The sequence below is a fragment of the Pristiophorus japonicus genome, chromosome 9 (genome assembly GCF_044704955.1).
Source record: "Pristiophorus japonicus isolate sPriJap1 chromosome 9, sPriJap1.hap1, whole genome shotgun sequence".
Classification (NCBI taxonomy): domain Eukaryota; kingdom Metazoa; phylum Chordata; class Chondrichthyes; family Pristiophoridae; genus Pristiophorus; species Pristiophorus japonicus.
In genome coordinates, this window is record NC_091985.1 from 184,298,910 (window position 1) to 184,319,413 (window position 20,504).

Sequence of the window (20,504 nt, forward strand, 5' to 3'; positions counted from 1 at the left end):
CTGCTTATATGTGTGTCTGTGTGTACGCGTGTGGCTATATTTGTGTCTCTGTTTGTATCTGTGTTTCCCCTGCCCCTTTATCTGGATCTTTCTAAATACTATTCAGTCCCAATGTGTCTGGGCCGATCACCTCCCCAGAAAGTGCTGAATTGTCACTTTAATCTGGTGCATTCTGATTAATTTGATTCCTTTCTTCAATTGTTCTTCAGATGTGGGCGGCGCTCTCGAGGCCAGCATTTATTGCCCATCCCTAAATGCCCCCGAGAAGGTGAGAGTGAGCCGCCTTCTTGAACCGCTGCAGTCTGTGTGGTGAAGGTGCTCCCACAGTGCTGTTAGGGAGGGAGTTCCAGGATTGTGACCCAGCGACTATGAAGGAACGGCCGATATATTTCCAAGTCAGGATGGTGAGTAACTTGGAGCGGAACTTGCAGGTGATGGTGTTTCCATGCGCTTGCTGCCCTTGTCCTTCTCGGTGGTAGAGGTCGCGGGTCTGGGATGTGCTGCCAAAGAAGCCTTAGTGAGTTGCTGCAGTGCATCTTGTAGATGGTGCACACGGCAGCCACGGTGCACCGGTGGTGGAGGGAGTGAATGTTGAAGGTGGTGGATGCAGAGCCAATCAAGTGGGCTGCTTTGTCCTAAAAAAAGGAGGTAGACAAAAAGCAGGAAACTATAGACCAATTAGCCTAACATCTGTCATTAGGAAAATGCTGGAGTCCGTTATTAAGGAAACAGTAGCAGGACATTTGGAAAAGCATAATACAATCAAGCAGAGTCAGCATGGTTTTATGAAAGGGAACTCTCATTTCACAAATTTGCTGGAGTACTTTGAGGATGTGACGAGCAGGGTGGATAAGGGAGAACCAGTGGATATGGTATATTAGGATTTCCAGAAGGCATTTGACGAGGTGCCACATAACAGGTTACTGCACAAGATAAAAGTTCACGTGGTTGGGGGTAATATATTAGCATAGAGAGAGGATTGGCTAACTAACAGAAAACAGAGAGTCGGGATAAATGGATCATTTTCTGTTTGGCAATCAGTGACTAGTGGGGTGCCGCAGGGTTCGGTGCTGGGGCCTCAACTATTTACAATCTATATTAATGACTTGGATGAGAGGATCAAGTGTAATGTCGCCATGCTTCTTGATGATACAAAGATGGGTGGGAAAGCAAATTGTGAGGAGGCCATAAACAATCTACAAAGAGATATAGATAGACTAAGTGAGTGGGCAAAAATTTGGCAGATGGAGTATAATGTGGGAAAATGTGAGGTTATCCACTTTGTCAGAAAAAATAGAAAAGCAAATTATAAATTAAATGGAGAAAAATTGCAAATTTCTGCAGTACAGAGGGACCTGGGGGTACTGGAATATGAAACACAAAAAGTTAGTATGCAGGTACAGCAAGTGATCAGGAAGGCAAATTGAATGTTAGCCTTTATTGCAAGGCGGATAAAGCAGAGAAGTCTTGCTACAGCTATACAAGATATTGGTGAGGCCACTCCTGGAATACTGTGTGCAGTTTTGGTTTCCATATTTACGAAAGGATATACATGCTTTGGAGGCAGTTCAGAGAAGGTTCACTAGATTGCTTTCGGGGATGAGGGGGTTGACATGAGGAAAGGTTGAGTAGGTTGGGCCTCTACTCATTGGAGTTCAGAAGAATAAGAGGTGATGTTATTGAAATGTACAGGATTATGAGGGAGCTTGACAAGGTGGATGCAGGGAGGATGTTTCCACTGATGGGGGAGACTACAACTAGAGGGCATGTCTTAGAATAAGGGGCCGCCCATTTAAAACAGAGATGAGGAGGAATTTCTTCTCTCAGAGGGTTGTAAATCTGTGACATTTGCTGCCTCGGAGCGCTGTGGAAGCTGGGACATTGAATACATTTAAGACAGAGATAAGGGAATAAGGGGTTATGGGGAGCGGGCAGTGAAGTGGACCTGAGTCCATGATTGGATCAGCAATGATCGTATTGAATGGCGGAACAGGCTCGAGGAGCCATATGGCCTACTCCTGCTTCTATTTCTTATGTTGTTATGTCTGTTCTGTCTGTGGAAAAATATTTCAAACATCAGTGTGACTGAAAAGGCACCGAGACACACACACACACACACACACATCCGAGTCAGAGTGTCCCAGTGTACTGACTGTGGAAAGAGCTTCAAGCAATTACTAAGCCTGAAAAAACATCGCACCATTCACAGAGCGGAGAAATTACATGTGTTCTGTGTATGGACGAAACTTCAACTGATCGTCCAAACTGGAGAGACACAAGGACGCCCCCACCATGGAGAAACCGTGGGAATGTGGAGATTGTGGGAAGGGATTCAGTTCCCCGTCTGATCTAGAAATTCATCGTCGCATTCACACCAGGGAGAGGCCATTCACCTGCTCTGTGTGTGGGCAGGGTTTCACTCAGTCATCCGATCTGCTGAAACTCCAGTGAGTTCACACTGGGGAAGTGTGGGAAGGGATTCACTCAGTCACCTGAATTGCAAGTTCACAAGTGACTGCAGGGGTTGGGTTCGACTGTTATTACTGTTGTTAATCGCATTCTGACTGAATGGTGTTCGTCCTGTCAGTTGGGATTTGTTTCTGTTGATGATAACCCATAAAACTGGGCTGGAGTGTAATATTTTGATATTTCATATAACAGTGTATATATATGTCCGTGTGTGTGTTTGTAAACTAAACACATCATTCTTAATGTTTGCTAGACAATTCGACAGACATAAGTTATTATCTTCACCAGTTATTTTCCAGCATTTTGTTTCCTATTATTTACAATGTAATTGCAGAGTGTTTAATCCCTTTACCATTATTGATGACCCATTGTCTTGTGTGCTCTTGTTTAAAAAGTGATGTCACACTGATCATTCTCTTACTACGGTGACCATGTCTGTCCGCAGTATTCAGTGGGAAAGGGAATTAACTCTCACAAAGAAACATAGAAACATAAAAATAGGTGCAGGAGTAGGCCATTCCGCTCTTCGAGCCTGCACCACCATTTAATAAGATCATGGCTGATCATTCACTTCAGTACCCCTTTCCTGCTTTCTCTCCATACCCCTTGATCCCATTAGCTGTAAGGGCCATAGCTAACTCCCTCTTGAATATATCTAATGAACTGGCATCAACAACTCTCTGTGGTAGGGAATTCCACAGGTTAACAACTCTGAGTGAAGAAGTTTCTCCTCATCTTGGTCCTAAATGGCTTACCTCTTATCCTTAGATTATGTCCACTGGTTCTGGACTTCCCCAACATTGGGAACTTTCTTCCTGCATCTAACCTGTCCAGTCCCGTCAGAATTTTATATATTTCTATGAGATCCCCTCTCATCCTTCTAACTCCAGTGAATACAGGCCCAGTCGATCCAGTCTCTACCCATATGTCAGTCCTGACATTTCGGGAATCAGTCTGGTGAATCTTCCCTGCACTCCCTCAATAGCAAGAACGTCCTTCCTCAGATTAGGAGACCAAAACTGAACACAATATTCCAGATAAGGACTCACTAAGGCCCTGTACAACTGCAGTAAGACCTCCTTGCTCCTATACTCAAATCCCCTAGCTATGAAGGCCAACATACCATTTGCCTTCTTCACCGCCTGCTGCACCTGCATGCCAACTTTCAATGACTGATGTACCATGACACCCAGGTCTCGTTGTACCTACCCTTTTCCTAATCTGCCACCATTAAGATAATATTCTGCCTTCGTGTTTTTGCCACCAAAGTGGATAACCTCACATTTATCCACATTATACTGCATCTGCCACTCATTTTCCCACACACCGAACCTGTCCAAGTCACCCTGCAGCCTTTTAGCGTCCTCCTCACAGCTCACAACGCCACTCAGCTTAGTGTCATCTGCAAACTTGGAGATATTACACTCAATTCCCTCATCCAAATCATTAATGTATATTGTAAATAGCTGGGGACCCAGCACTGAGCCCTGCGGCACCCCACTAGTCACTGCATGCCATTCTAAAAAGAACCGGTTTCTGCCGACTTTCTGCTTCCTGTCTGCCAACCAGTTCTCTATCCGCGTCAGTACATTACCCCCAATACCATGTGCCTTAATTTTACACACCAATCTCTTGTGTGGGACCTTGTCAAAAGCCTTTTGAAATCCAAATACACCACATCCATTGGTTCTCCCTTGTCCACTCTACTAGTTACATCCTCAAAAAATTCTAGAAGATTTGTCAAGCAGGATTTCCCCATCATAAATCCATGCTGACTTGCACTGATCCCGTCACTGCTTTCCAAATGTGCTGCTATTTCACCTTTAATAATTGATTGCAACATTTTCCCCACTACTGATGTCAGGCTAACCAGTCTATAATTACCCATTTTTTCGCTCCCCTCCTTTTTAAAAAGTGGTGTTACATTAGCTACCCTCCAGTCCATCGGAACCGATCCAGAGTCGATAGACAGTTGGAAAATGATCACCAATGCAACCACTATTTCTAGGGCTACTTCCTTAAGTACTCTGGGATGCAGAATATCAGGCCCCCTGGAATTATTGGCCTTCAATCCCATCAATTTCCCTCACACAATTTCCTGCCTAATAAGGATTTCGTTCAGTTCCTCCTTCTCACTCGACCCTCGGTCCACTAGTATTTCCGGAAGGTTATTTGTGTCTTCCTTCGTGAAGACAGAACCAAGGTATTTGTCAAACTGGTTTGCCATTTCTTTGTTCCCCATTATAAATTCACCTGAATCTGACTGCAAGGGACCTATGTTTGTTTTCACTAATCTTTTTCTCTTCACATATCTTTCGAAGCTTTTTCAGTCAGTTTTTATGTTCCCAGCAAGCTTCCTCTCATATTCTATGTTCCCCCTCCGAACTAAACTCTTTGTCCTCCTCTGCTGTTTTACAAAATTCTCCCAGTCCTCAGGTTTGCTGCTTTTTCTGCCCAATTTATATGCCTCATCCTTGGATTTAACACTATCCTTAATTTCCCTTGTTAGCCACAGTTAAGCCACCTACCCCGTTTTATTTTTATTCCAGACAGGGATGTACAATTGTTGAAGTTCATCCATGTGATCTTTACATGTTTGCCATTGCCTATCCACCGTCAACCCTTAAATATCATTTGCCAGTCTATTGTAGCCAATTCACATCTCATACCATCGAAGTACCTTTTCCTTAATCTCAGGACCCGAGTCTCTGAATTAACTGTGTCACTCTCCATCTCAGGAACCACATACATTGTGACATTAAATCCAGGGTCCACTTACATTGTGACACCAAATACAAGGACCACATACATTGTGACACCAAATCCAGGGACCACTGACACTGAGGCAACAAATCCAGGGCCCACTTACACTGCCCCCTTGATCCCGCTCCACCATTCAATAAGATCATGGCTGATCTTATCTTGGCTGATCTGATCGTGGCCTCAATTTCACTTCCCTGCTCTCTTCCCATAACTCTTGACTCCCCTTCAAAATTCAGTCTATCTCCAATTTAAATATATTCAATGACCAGCTTATGCTGCTCTCTTGGGTAAAGAATTTCAAAGATTTATGACCCTCCAAGAGACGAAATCCCTCCTCATTTTCGTTTTAAATGAGCGACCCCTTATTCTCAGACAATACCACCTAGTTCTAGATTTCCCCATAAGAGGAAACAGAGATCGGCAGAGGAGCTAATGACCCGATAAAGGAAGTATTTAAACAATTATTTTGATGCAAAAAATACTGCAAGGTATGTTAGTAACAAACAATTATAATCAACTAACCCATCAAAATTAGCAAAGACATTTACAAAGATAAGAACATTTCATCGGCAATCACATGCAGTATGTGTGACGTTCTATTAACTGCATTCAAAAATCATTAAACAATACAGAAAATAACAGATTTCCAGTCTTAAGCAAGATCGTGCTTTCAAGGGTTGGTTGAAAAGAACGTCAAATGAGTGTAAAGTGAGATACGCCGGTTCAGTCCATGACACCCACAAGCCGTAGATTCAAACGAAACAAGCTTGGGATTTGATGTGGGAAAAGATGAACTGGGTGAGAAGTGAAATAATCTAGAGTAAGAAAAGGCCCAAAATGGAAGGGACGGGAACATTAATTAGTCTCCTCTTATTATGGAGAAATCAAATATTCCACACAAGGTGTTTGAAACAAGCTGATTTATTTAATATTTATACAGAACATCAATCTCCAGCGCAGGTACAAGGGTTATAAAGAGCAGCAGGAACAAAGTCTAACTACCAGAATGAACATAGTTCAGTGCCCAATGCAATCCCAGTAAATCCTCTTCCATCCACTGACGCGGCCTTTCGCATTTACCCAGCATTCCCCGCGGGGGAGAATGTGCTGAGCCCAGATTACAGGGACCCAGTGCGCAGGCGTAGGACCAGGCTGTTTGGAGCATGCGCGGAGCGTGTAATGGCGGAGCGGATAAGGTCAAAATCTGCTGCGCAAAAGGACATATTTTCAGCTGTACGGAGAGGAGTAAGGGACCAGCGGGGAGCCGGGGAGGCTTCATAAACAACTGGTGCCCGCCGGAATATCGGCGACTGCTGCCTCGAGACTTTCTCCCGGTCACAGGCCCAGGGTAACGGCGGCCACCTTTGTACAGGAAGGCAAGTTCAGCGTTCCACCATCTTGAACTATTGAGCAGCAAAACGCATGCGCGGCCATCTTGGTGCAGGAGCAACGTCAGGTGCGTCAGTGTCTGTTTCCAACCGGTCCTGCATAAAGCAACAACTTAATTTTATTCTCACTCAACACCTCGGATTTCTCACCATCTCCTGAAGGCGCTGCTCAGTGCTAAGCTTACGGTTTACGTCCCAGACAATTGTAACAGGAAAGCCCCAGAGCTGTTCACTCCCAGGGTTAGAATCCCCATCTACAGTCCCAGGGTTAGAATCCCCACGTACAGTCCCAGGGTTGTTATCTCATAAGAAATAGGAGCAGGAGAAGGCCATTTGTCCCCTGGAGCCTGTTCCGCCATTCAATAAGATCATGCCTGATCTGTTCATGGACTCAGCTCCACTTCCATGCCCACTCCCCATAACCCTTTACTCTCATCGCTCAAAAACCTGTCTATCTCCACCTTAAATATATTCAATGACCCAGCCTCCACAGCTCTCTTGGGCAGAGAATTCCATAGATTTACAACCCTCTGAGCGAAGAAATTTCTCCTCATCTAAGTTTTAAATGGGTGGCCCCTTATTCTGAGACTATGCCCCCTAGTTTTAGTTTACCCTATGAATGGAAATATCTTCTCTGCATCCACCTTTTTAAGCTCCCTTGTTATCATATGTTTCAACAAAATTACCTCTGATTCTTCTGAACTCCAATGTGTATAGGCTCAACCTATCTTCATAAGACAACCCCCTCATCTTCGGAATCAAACTCTGAACAGCCTCCAATGCAAGTATATCCCTGCTGAAATAAGGAGATCAAAACTGTACGCAGTACTCCAGATGTGGCCTCACCAATATCCTGTGCAGTTGTAGCAGGAATTTTCTGTGTTTATACTCTATCCCCCTTGCAATAAAGGCCACCATTCCATTTGCCTTCCAGCTTACTTGCTGTAGCTGCATACTAACTTTTTGTGTTTTATGCACAAAGACCCCCAGGTCTCTCTGTACTGTACCACTTTGCAGTTTTCCTCCATTTAAATTAAAATTAATTTTTCTTTTATTTCTGCCAAAGTGCATAACCTCACATTTTCACACGTTATACTACATTTGCCAAATTTTTGCCCACTCATTTAGCCTGTCTATATCCCTTTGAAGATATTTTGTGTCCTCACAATTTGCTTTCCCACCCACCTTTGTATCATCAGCAAACTTGGCTACATTAAACTCTGTCCTTTCATCCAAGTCATTAATATAGATTGTAAATAGTTGAGGACCCAGCGCCGATCCCTGTGGCACCCCACTAGTTACTGTTTGCCAACCGGAAAATGACCCACTTATCCCGACTCTATTTTCTGTTATTTAACCATGCTAATATACTGCCCCCAACCCCGTGAGCTCTTATCTTGTGCAGTAACCTCTTATGTGGCACCTTATCAAATGCCTTCTGGAAATCCAAATACATCTCATCCACTGGTTCCCCCTTATCCACCCTGCTCGTTACATCCTCAAAGAACTCCAGCAAATTTGTCAAACGTGATTCCCCTTTCATAAAGCCATGCTGACTCTGCTTGATTGAATCATGCTTTGCTCAATGTCCCGCTACTGTTTCCTTAATAATGGCCATCCTAGACTGGGTGATGTGGAATGAGAAAGGACTAATTAGCAATCTTGTTGTACCAGGCCCCTTGGGAAAGAGTGACCATAATATGGTCGAATTCTTTATTAAGATGGAGAGTGACACAGTTAATTCAGAGACTAAGATCCTGAACTTAAGGAAAGGTAACTTCAATGCTACGAGACGTGAATTGGCTAGAATAGACTGGCAAATGATACTTAAAGGGTTGACGGTGGATAGGCAATGGCAAACATTTAAAAAATCACATGGATGAACCTCAATAATTGCACATCCCTGTCTGGAGTAAAAATAAAACGGTCGGTGGCTTAACTGTGGCTAACAAGGGAAATTTAGGATAGTGTTAAATTCAAGGAAGAGGCATATAAATTGGCCAGAAAAAGCAGCAAACCTGAGGACTCTGAGAATTTTATAATTCAGCAGAGGACGACAAAGGGTTTAATTCGGAGGGGGAAAATAGAGTATGAGAGGAAGCTTGCTGGGAACATAAAAAGACTGCAAAAGCTTTTATAGATATGTGAAGAGAAAAAGATTAGTGAAGACAAACGTAGGTTCCTTGCAGTCAGATTCAGGTGAATTTATAATAGGGGACAAAGAAATGGCGGACCAGTTGAACAAATACTTTGGTTCTGTCTTCACGAAGGAAGACACAAATAACCTTCCGGAAATACTAGGGGACCGAGGGTCCAGTGAGAACGAGGAATTGAAGGAAATCCTTATTAGGCAGGAAATTATATAAAGGAAATTGATGTGATTGAAGGCCGATAAATCCCTGGGGCTTGATAGTCTGCATCCCAGAGTACTTAAGGAAGTGGCCCTAGAAATAGTGGATGCATTGGTGATCATTTTCCAACAGTCTATCGACTCGATCAGTTCCTATGGACTGGATGGTAGCTAATGTAACACCACTTTTTAAGAAAGGAGGGAGAGAGAAAACAGGTAATTATAGATCGGTTAGCCTGACATCAGTAATGGGAAAAATGTTGGAATCAATTATTAAAGATGAAATAGCAGCGCATTTGGAAAGCAGTGACGGGATTGGTTCAAGTCAGCATGGATTTATGAAAGGGAAATCATGCTTGACAAATATTCCAGAATTTTTTGAGGATCTAACTAGTAGAGTGGACAAGGGAGAACTAGTGGATGTGGTGTATTTGGACTTTCAAAAGGCTTTTGACAAGGTCCCACACAAGAGATTTGTGTGCAAAATTAAGGCACATGGTATTGGGGGTAATGTACTGATGTGGATGGAGAACGAGTTGGCAGACAGGAAACATAGAGTTGGGATAACCGGACCCTTTTTAGAATGGCAGGCAGTGACTAGTGGAGTGCCACAGGGCTCAGTGCTGGGACCCCAACTATTTACAATATACATTAATGATTTGGATGCAGGAATTGAGTGTAATATCTCCAAGTTTTCAGACGACACTGAGCTTGGTGGCGCTGTAAGGAGGTTGCTAAGAGGTTGCAGGGTGACCTGGACAGGTTAGGCGAGTGGGAAAAGGCATGGCAGATGCAGTATAATGTGGATACCTATGAGGTTATCCACTTTGTTGGCAAAAACACGATGGCAGAATATTATCTGAATGGCGGCAGATTAGGAAAAGGGGAGGTGCAACGAGACCTGGTGTCATGGTACGTCAGTCATTGAAAGTTGGCATGCAGGTACAGCAGGCGGTGAAGAAGGCAAATGATATGCTGGCCTTCATAGCTAGGGGATTTGAGTATAGGAGCAGGGAGGTATTACTGCAGTTATACAGGGTCTGAGTGAGGCCTCACCTGGAATATTGTGTTCCGTTTTGGTCTCCGAATCTGAGGATTCTTGCTGTTGAGGGAGTGCAGTGAAGCTTCACCAGGCTAATTCCTGGGATGGCAGGACTGACACATGTGGAGAGACTGGATCGACTGGGCCTGTATTCACTGGAGTTTAGAAAGATGAGAGGGGATCTTATAAAAACATATAAAATTCTGATGGGACTGGACAGGTTAGATGCAGGAATAATGTTCCCGTTATTGGGGAAGTCCAGAACCAGGGGACATAGTCGAAGGATAAGGGGTAAGCCATTTAGGACTGAGATGAGGAGAAACTTCTTCACTCAGAGTTGTTAGTCTGTAGAATTCTCTACCGCAGAGAGTTGTTGATGCCAGTTCGTTGGATATGTCCAAGAGGGAATTAGATGTGGCCCTTACGGCTAAAGGGATCAAGGGGTATGGAGTGAAAGCAGGAAAGGGGTACTGAGGTGAATGATCAGCCATGATTTTATTGAATGGTGGTACAGGCTTGAAGGGCCGAATGGCCTACTCCTGCACCTATTTTCGATGTTTCTATGTTTGTCAAGCCCCCTCATAATCTTATACATTTCGATAAGATCACCTCTCATTCTTCTGAATTCCAATGAGTAGAGGCTCAACCTACTCAACCTATCCTCATAAGTCAACCCCATCATTTCTAAAATCAATTAGTGAACCTTCTCTGAGCTGCCTCCAAAGCAAGTATATCCTTTCATAAATATGGAAACCAAAACTGCATGCAGTATTCCAGGTGTAGCCTCAAGAATACTCTGTGTCGCTGTAGCAAGACTTCCCTCCTTTAATACTCCATCCCCTTTGCAATAAAGGCCAAGATTCCATTGGCCTTCCTGATCAATTGCTGTACCTGCATACTATCCTTTTGTGTTTCATGCACTAGTACCCCCAGGTCCCGCTGTAATGCAGCACTTTGTAATCTTTCTCCATTTAAATAATGACTTGCTCTTTGATTTTTTTCTGCCAAAGAGCATGACCTCACTCTTTCCAACATTATATCCATCTATCAAATTTTTGCCCACTCACTTCGCCTATTGCAGAGTTTTTGTGCACTCCTCACACGTTGCTTTTCCTCCCATCTTTGTATCGTCACCAAACTTGGCTACGTTACACTCAGTCCCTTCTTCCAAATCGTTAATATGGGTTGTAAATAGTTGGGGTCCTAACACTGATACCTGCAGCACCCCACTCATTACTGATTGCCAACCAGAGAATGAACCATTTATCCCGACTCTCTATTTTCTGTTAGTGAGCCAAACCTCTATCCATGCTAATATATTATCCCCAACCCAGTGAGCTTTTATCTTGTGCAGTAACCTTTTATATGGCACCTTGTCACATGCCTTCTGGAAGTCCAAATACACCACATCTACTGGTTCCCCTTTATCCACCCTGTTTGTTACATCCTCAAAGAATTCCAGCATATTTGTCAAACATGCTGACTCTGCATGACCGAATTTTGCTTTTCCAAATGTCCTGCTGCTGCTTCTTTAATAATGGACAATAACATTTTACCAACTACAGATGTTAGGCTAACTGGTCTATAGTTTCCTGCTTTTTTGTCTGCCTCCTTTTTTAAATAGGGGCGTCACATTTGCAGTTGGTTCCTTGACACATTGGTCTGGAAAATCATCCCTAATACACTCCAGGAAATCCTCCTCCACCGCATTGCTACCAGTTTGGTTAGCCCAATCAATATATAGATTAAAGTCACCCATGATAACTGCTGTACCTTTATTGCACGCATCCCTAATTTCTTGTTTTGATGCTGTCCCCAACCTCACTACTACTGTTTGGTGATCGGTACACGACTCCCACTAGCGTTTTCTGCCATTTGGTAATCTGTAGCTCCAAGCATACAGATTCCATATCATCCAAGCTAATGTCCTTCCTTACTATTGCATTAATTTCCTCCTTAACCAGCAATGCCACCCCACCTCCTTTTCCTTTCTGTTTATCCTTTCTGAATGTTGAATACCCCTGGATGTTGAGATGCCAGCCTTGGTCATCCTGGAGCCACGTCTCTGTGATGTCAATGGCATCATATCCGTTAACAGCTATCTGCGCAGTTAATTCGTCCACCTGATGACAAATATTCCTCGCATTGAGGCACAGAACCTTCAGGCTCATCTTTTTAACACATTTTGTCCCTTTTAGAATTTTGCTGTAATGTCGCCCTTTTTGCTTGTTGCCTTGGGTTTCTCTGACCTCCACTTTTACTTTTCTTCCTTCTATCTTTTGCTTCTGCCACCATTCTACTTCCCTCTGTATCCCTGCATAGGTTCCCAACCCCCTGCCATATTAGTTTAACTCCTCCCCAACAGCACTCGCAAACACTCCCCCTAGGACATTGGTTCTGATCCTGGGCCAGGTGCAGACCATCCGGTTTGTACTGGTCCCACCTCCCCCAGAACTGGTTCCAATGTCCCAGGAATTCAAATCCCTTCCTTCTGCACCACTCCTCAAGCCACATATTCATCTGAGCTATCCTGCGATTCCTACTCTGACTAGCACGTGTCACTGGTAGCAATCCTGAGATGACTACGCTTGAGGTACTACTTTTTAATTTACCTCCTGGCACCCTAAATTCGTCTTGTAGGACCTCATCCCATTTTTTACCTATATCGTTGGCACCGACATGCACCACGACAACTGGCTGTTCACCTTCCCTCTTCAAAATGTTCTGCACCCGCTCCGAGACAACCTTGACCCTTGCACCAGGGAGGCAACATACCAACCTGGAGTCTCGATTGCGGCTGCAGAAACGTCTATCTATTCCCCTTACAATAGAATCCCCTACCACTATAGCTTTCCCTTCTTTTTTCTGCCCTCCTCTGCAGCAGAGCCACCAACAGTGCCATGAACTTGGCTGCTGCTGCTCTCCCCTGATGAGTCATCCCCCTCAACAGTACCCAAAACGGTGTATCTGTTTTGCAGGGGGATGACCGCAGGGGACCCTTGCACTACCTTCCGTCCACTGCTCTTCCTGTTGGTCACCCATCCCCTATCTGGCTGTGTACCTTCTACCTGCGGTGTGGCCAACTCACTAAACGTGCTATTCACGTCATCCTCAGCATCGTGGATGCTCCAGAGTAAATCCACCCGCAGCTCCAGTGCCGCAATGTGGTCTGTCAGGTGCTGCAGGCGGATACACTTACTGCATAAGTAGTCGTCAGGGACACTGGGAGCATCCCTGACTTCCCACATAGCGCAGAAGGAGCACGACATGTGTCCGAGCTCTCCTGCCATGGCAAGGTGAATGCAAAGAGGATGTTTCCACTGATGGGGAAGAGTAGAACTCGAGGGCATGATCATAGATTAAGTGAGGAGGTCAGGGGGAGTTGGGGACTGTGTGTAAGAGGCAGAGTGGAGCAGGAACTAGTTCCGGAACATGGAGAGAGTGGGGGAAGGGAGAGACAATTCTCGGACTGTGTGTGAACAGTGTAAGGTAACAGAGAAAGAAAATCACCTCACTGTTTCAAATCATTGCTGCTTTCTTTCCACAAATCAGCAGTGAATGTCCCTGATTCAGTTCCAATCTCACCGTGTCTGTTGTTCTTGGACAGAGAGCAGTGGAAACACAGCCTGGCAGTGAGGATGTGGGGAGTTTCACAAAGTGCATCTATTACAGGCACCAGAAGAGGAGTGTGGGAGAAGATATTTTAAAGACGGGTTATATTGTTGCGGTGAGCTGAGTTCTCCAGAACCGTGTCGCTGGTGATCGAGAGATACATTGTCACTCCCTCAGTTACATCATATTCTCCCCCGCATCCATATCTTATAACTAATAATGTTCTCGTATTATTATTCTCAGAGCAAAATTCTTTAACCAGCCAGAACAAATATGATTTTTCCTCCACCGGAACACAAGGAACAGTGCAGACAGCTCCTTCTCACACACAGTAAGTAGATTATCACTCACAGAGAGCAGAGACCCAGAACTGGCCTCAATCCTATTGTCACAGGCAGCAGAAGCTGTCAGTCCCATGGTGATCCGAAGTGGCAGAGTTACATTGTGAATCTTACAGCCACATGGAGCAGTAGAATCAGATGCTGTTAAACCATTGAAACAGATCACACTGACAGGTACATTAAACACCCACGCTCACTTGCCAGAAACTAGCAGGTAGAGAATAAAACACACAATCATCTATCAGAAAAAATGTCAAACAGATAGTATAAACCACACGTGCATATCAGAAGCTGATGGGTACAGAGCAAAAGCGATATTTGGTTTCAGATTCTGACGGATTCAGTATTTAACCCCCCGAACATACCAGAAGATGACAGGTGCAGAATAAAACCCACATTCCCGTACCATAGACTGACAGATACAGTATACAACACACACCCACATATATGAAAGTGACAGTAACAGAATAAACTCCGCACTTGCTTACCAGAGAGTGACAGATAAAGTGTAAATCCCATGTGCACATACCGGAAAACTGAAAGGCAGTAAGTAAAATTGTTACTTGCATCGCAGAAACTGATAGGGGCAGAGTAAAACCCACACGCACACATCAGAAAAATAACAGGTAGAAGGCAAAATCTTCACTCACACATATCAGAGAAATACAGGTAAAAAGTAAAATTGATTCTCACGTTCACATAGCAGAGACTGACAGATACAGTGAATTCCAAACATAGCAAGAACTGACAGGCACTGTCTAAAACATACAATCACAGAGCAGGAACAAATAGGTACAGATTAAACCCAGACTTACATAGCAGAAACTGAGAGGCACAGATTAAACCTCAACACACATACCAAAACCTGACAGGTACAGATTATACCCCACACTCACATACCAGATACTGATAGGTACAGATGGTACCCCACAGTCACTTACGAGAAACTGACAGATACAGATTACACCTCCCACCCACATACCAGTAACTGACAGGTACAGATTATACCCACACTCACATACCAGAGACTGACAGGTACAGATTATACCCACACTCACATACCAGTAACTGACAGGTACAGATTATACCCCAAACTCACATACCAGAAACTGACAGGTACAGATTATAAACACACTCACATACCAGACACTGACTGGTACAGATTAAAGCCACACTCACATACCAGACACTGACGGGTACAGATTATACCCACACTCGCATACCAGAAACTGACAGGTACAGATTATACCCACACTCACACACCAGACACGGACAGGTACAGATTGTACCCCACACTCTCATACCAGAGACTGGCAGGTACAGATTATACTCCACACTCACACACCAGAGACTGACAGGTACAGATTATACCCCACACTAACATACCAGAGACTGACAGGTACAGATTATCCACCACACTCACATACGAGAGACTGACAGGTACCGCTTAAACCCACACTCACATACCAGAAACTGACAGGTACAGATTATACCCCACACTCACATACCAGAAACTGGCAGGTACAGATTTGACTCCACACTCACATACCAGACACTGAAAGGTACCGCTTAAACCCACACTCACATACTAGAAACTGACAGGTACAGATTATACCCCACACTCACATACCAGAGACTGGCAGGTACAGATTGTACCCCACACTCACAAACCATAGACTGACAGATGAATACGTGGCTTGAGCAGTGGTGCAGCAGGGAGGGATTCAAATTCCTGGGGCATTGGAACCTGTTCTGGGGGAGGTGAGACCAGTACAAACCAGACGGTCTGCACCTGGGCAGGATCGGAACCAATGTCCTAGGGGGAGTGTTTGCTAGTGCTGTTGGGGATGAGTTAAACTAATATGGCAGGAGGATGGGAACCAATGCAGGGAGACAGAGGGAAACAAAATGGAGACAAAAGCAAAAGACAGAAAGGAGATGAGTAAAAATGGAGGGCAGAGAAACCCAAGGCAAAAAACAAAAAGGGCCACTGTACAGCAAAATTCTAAAGGGTCAAAGTGTAATAAAAAGGCAAGCATGAAAGCTCGGTGCCTCAATGTAAGGAGTATTCGGAACTCAGAAGAGGGCTCTGAGCTAGTTAGAGTGGCTGAGAGCTCAGATGAACAGGACCCCAAGAAAGAATGCAAAAGGCAGGAGGCAACAGAGCAGAGTAGCACTGGGGTAAGTGTAAACCACAAGGTGATGGAAAGGGACAATATGTATGAATACAAAGGGGCTGCAGGAGGGGTCAAAACTAAAAATCATGGTTTAAAAACTAGTATTAAAACACTCTACCTAAACACACGCAGCATTCGAAATAAAGTAAATAAGTTGACGGCACAAATCATTACAAATGGGTATGATTTGGTGGCCATCACAGAAACGAGGTTGCAGGGTGGCCAAGACTGGGAATTAAACATTCAGGGGTATCTGACAATTCGGAAAGATAGACAAGAAGGGAAAGGAGGTGGGGTAGCTCTGTAAATAAAGGAAGATATCAGGGCAGTTGTGAGAGACGATATTGGCTCTAATGAACAAAATGTTGAATCATTGTGGGTGGAGATTAGAGATAGTAAGGGGAAAAAGTCACTGGTGGGCGTAGTTTATAGGCCCCCAAATAATAACGTCACGGTGGGGCGGGCAATAATCAAGGGAATAATGGAGGCATGTGAAAAAGGAATGGCAGTAATCATGGGGGATTTTAACTTCCATATCGATTGGTCAAATCAAATTGCACGGGGTAGCCTTGAAGAGGAATTCATAGAATGCATAAGGGATTGTTTCTTAGAACAATATGTTACAGAACCTACAAGGGAGCAAGCTATCTTACATCTGGTCCTGTGTAATGAGACAGGAATAATAAACGATCTCCGAGTAAAAGATCCTCTCGGAATGAGTGATCACAGCATGGTTGAATTTGTAATACAGATTGAGGGTGAGGAAGTAGTGTCTCAAACGAGCATACTATGCATGCTTAAACAAAGGGGACGACAGTGGGATGAGTGAAGAGCTGGATAAAGTAGACAGAAAACACAGACGAAACGGTGGCACAATTGAGGAACAGTGGAGGACATTTAAGGAGCTCTTTCATAGTGCTCAACAAAAATATATTCCAGTGAAAAAGAAGGGCGGTAAGAGAAGGGATAACCAGCCATGGATAAGCAAGGAAATAAAGGAGAGTATCAAATTAAAAACCAATGCATATAAGGTGGCCAAGATTAGTGGGAAACTAGAAGATTGGGAAAATTTTAAACGACAGCAAAGAATGACGAAGAAAGCAATAAAGAAAGGAAAGATAGATTACAAAAGTAAACTTGCGCAAAACGTAAAAACAGATAGTAAAAGCTTTTACCGAGATACAAAACAGAAAAGAGTGACTAAAGTAAATGTTGGTCCCTTAGAAGATGAGAAGGGGGATTTAATAATGGGAAATGTGGAAATGGCTGAGACCTTAAACAATTATTTTGCTTCGGAAGTGGAAGACACAAAAACCATGCCAAAAATTGCTGGTCACGGGAATGTGGGAAGGGAGGACCTTGAGACAATCATGATCACTAGGTGAGTAGTGCTGGACAGGCTAATGGGACTCGAGGTAGACAAGTCCCCTGGTCCTGAGGAAATGCATCCCAGGGTATTAAAAGAGATGACGGAAGTTATAGCAGATGCATTCGTTATAATCTACCAAAATTCTCTGGACTATGGGGAGGTACCAGCGGATTGGAAAGCAGCTAATGTAACGCCTCTGTTTAAAAAAGGGGGCAGACAAAAGGAAGGTAATTATAGGTCAGTTAGTTTAACATCTGTAGTGGGGAAAATGCTTGAAACTATCATTAAGGAAGAAATAGCGGGACATCTAGATAGGAATAGTGCAATCAAGCAGGCGCAATATGGATTCATGAAGGGGAAATCATGTTTAACTCTAATTTACTGGAATTCTTTGAGGATATAACAAGCATGGTGGATAGAGGTGTACTTAGATTTCCAAAGGCATTCGATAAGGTGCCACACAAAAGGTTACTGCAGAAGATAAAGGTACGCGGAGTCAGAGGAAATGTGTTAGCATGGATCGAGAATTGGCTGGCAAACAGAAAGCAGAGAGTCGGGATAAATGGGTCTTTTTCGGGTTGTATATCGGTGGTTAGTGGTGTGCCACAGGGATCGGTGCTGGGACCACAACTGTTTACAATATACATAGATGACCTGGAAGAGGGGACAGAGTGTAGTGTAACAAAATTTGCAGATGACACAAAGATTAGTGGGAAAGCGGGTTGTGTAGAGGACACAGAGAGGCTGCAAAGAGATTTAGATAGGTTAAGCGAATGGGCTAAGGTTTGGCAGATGGAATACAATCTTGGAAAATGTGAGGTCATCTACCTTGGGGGAAAAAAAACAGTAAAAGGGAATATTATTTGAAAGGGGAGAAATGCCAACATGCTGCGGTGTAGAGGGACCTGGGGGTCCTTGTGCATGAATCCCAAAAAGTTAGTTTGCAGGTGCAGCAGGTAATCAGGAAGGCGAATGGATTGTTGGCCTTCATTGCGAGAGGGATGGAGTACAAAAGCAGGGAGGTCCTGCTGCAACTGTACAGGGTATTGGTGAGGCCGCACCTAGAGTACTGCGTGCAGTTTTGGTCACCTTACTTAAGGAAGGATATACTAGCTTTGGAGGGGGTACAGAGACGATTCACTCGGCTGATTCCGGAGATGTGGGGGTTACCTTATGATGATAGATTGAGTGGACTGGGTCTTTACTTGTTGGAGTTCAGAAGGATGAGGGGTGATCTGAAAGAAACATTTTAAATAATAAAAGGGATACACAAGATAGAGGCAGAGAGGTTGTTTCCACTGGTCGGGGAGACTAGAACTAGGGGCACAGCCTTAAAATATAGGGGAGCCAATTTAAAGCCGAGTTGAGAAGGAATTTCTTCTCCCAGAGGGTTGTGAATCTGTGGAATTCTCTGCCCAAGGAAGCAGTTGAGGCTAGCTCATTGAATGTATTCAAATCACAGATAAATTTTTAACCAATAAGGGAATTAAGGGTTACGGGGAGCAGGCGGGTAAGAATGTTAATTCCTCGATTCTTTTACCTCAATCTGGTTCAGTAAAATTACTGAGTCGAATACCTCTTGTGCTTTGAACAAAGCAGTCTTTATTACCGGCCAGTAAGACCTATCAGACAGAAGATATACTCTCTGGATAGAGCGTACACACTCCCTACGGATAGGTGAAGTTACATCGTAAAGCGTTAACAGTTATACAGTTTTGAAATCAGATAACAAAATACAAATGGATTGACAGTCTAACTCAGCCACTCATTAGTCAATCTATATGAGATGTTCTTCTTGAAAGCTCAAGTATTGCCTCCAAATGTTTCAATCTAATGGTGTGACTATTTACTGAGACCTTGCAATTCTGCAGATGTATTTCATGTTACAATTATATATTATTGGCAGGATTAGTGACTTGAAACCTTGAGACAGACTGTTAGCTATGCTGATGTTGCACTATTTGCAATCTGACATTCTCCCAGCTATTCTTCCATGGCTTATACATTTTCATATATCCCGTTTACTTTACTGTCCTTAATTCCATATATTCCGTTCAGATATCCACAAGTGGAGCTGAATCCACGGCCAGATCAGCCATGATCTTGTTGAATGGCGGAGCAGGCTCGAGGGGCTGGATGGCCTACTCCTGTTCCTAATTCTTATGTTCTTATGACAGATACAGATTATACCCACACTCACATACCAGAAACTGACAGGTACAGATTATACCCCACACTCACATACCAGAAACTGACAGGTACAGATTATACACCACACTCACATACCAGAAACTGACATGTACAGATTATACCCACACTCACATACCAGACACTGACTGGTACAGATTATACCCACACTCACATACCAGAAACTGACAGGTACAGATTATACCCACACTCACATACCAGAAACTGACAGGTACAGATTATACCCCACACTCACATACCAGAAACTGACAGGTACAGATTATACACCACACTCACATACCAGAAACTGACATGTACAGATTATACCCACACTCACATACCAGACACTGACTGGTACAGATTATACCCACACTCACATACCAGAAACTGACAGGTACAGATTATAGCCCACACTCACATACCAGACACTGACAGGTACAGATTATACCCAACACTCATGCCAGAAACTGACAGGTACAGATTATACCCCACAGTCACATACCAGAGGCTGACAGGTACAGATTATACCCACACTCACATACCAGAAACTGACAGATACAGATTATACCCACACTCACATACCAGATACTGACAGGTACAGATTATACCCCACACTCACATACCAGAAACTGACAGGTACAGATTATACCCCACATTCACATACCAGAGACTGACAGGTACAGATTTGACCCCACACTAACATACCAGAGACTGACAGGAACAGATTACCCCCCACACTCACATACGAGAGACTGACAGGTACCGCTTAAACCCACACTCACATACCAGAAACTGACAGGTACAGA

The 20,504-nt window shown here is 43.9% G+C and overlaps 1 protein-coding gene across 1 annotated transcript in view; it reads left to right on the forward strand.

Moving 5' to 3' along the window:
• The first annotated feature begins 81 nt into the window (after positions 1 to 81).
• Positions 82 to 20,504, forward strand: part of LOC139272783 (zinc finger protein 239-like) — a 31,683-nt gene continuing 11,260 nt past the window's right edge. Inside the window, exons 1-2 of the mRNA XM_070888895.1 lie at positions 82 to 404; positions 13,868 to 13,955. The gene's annotated coding sequence lies outside the window, so the exon portion shown is untranslated. The remainder of the gene's footprint in view (positions 405 to 13,867; positions 13,956 to 20,504) is intronic.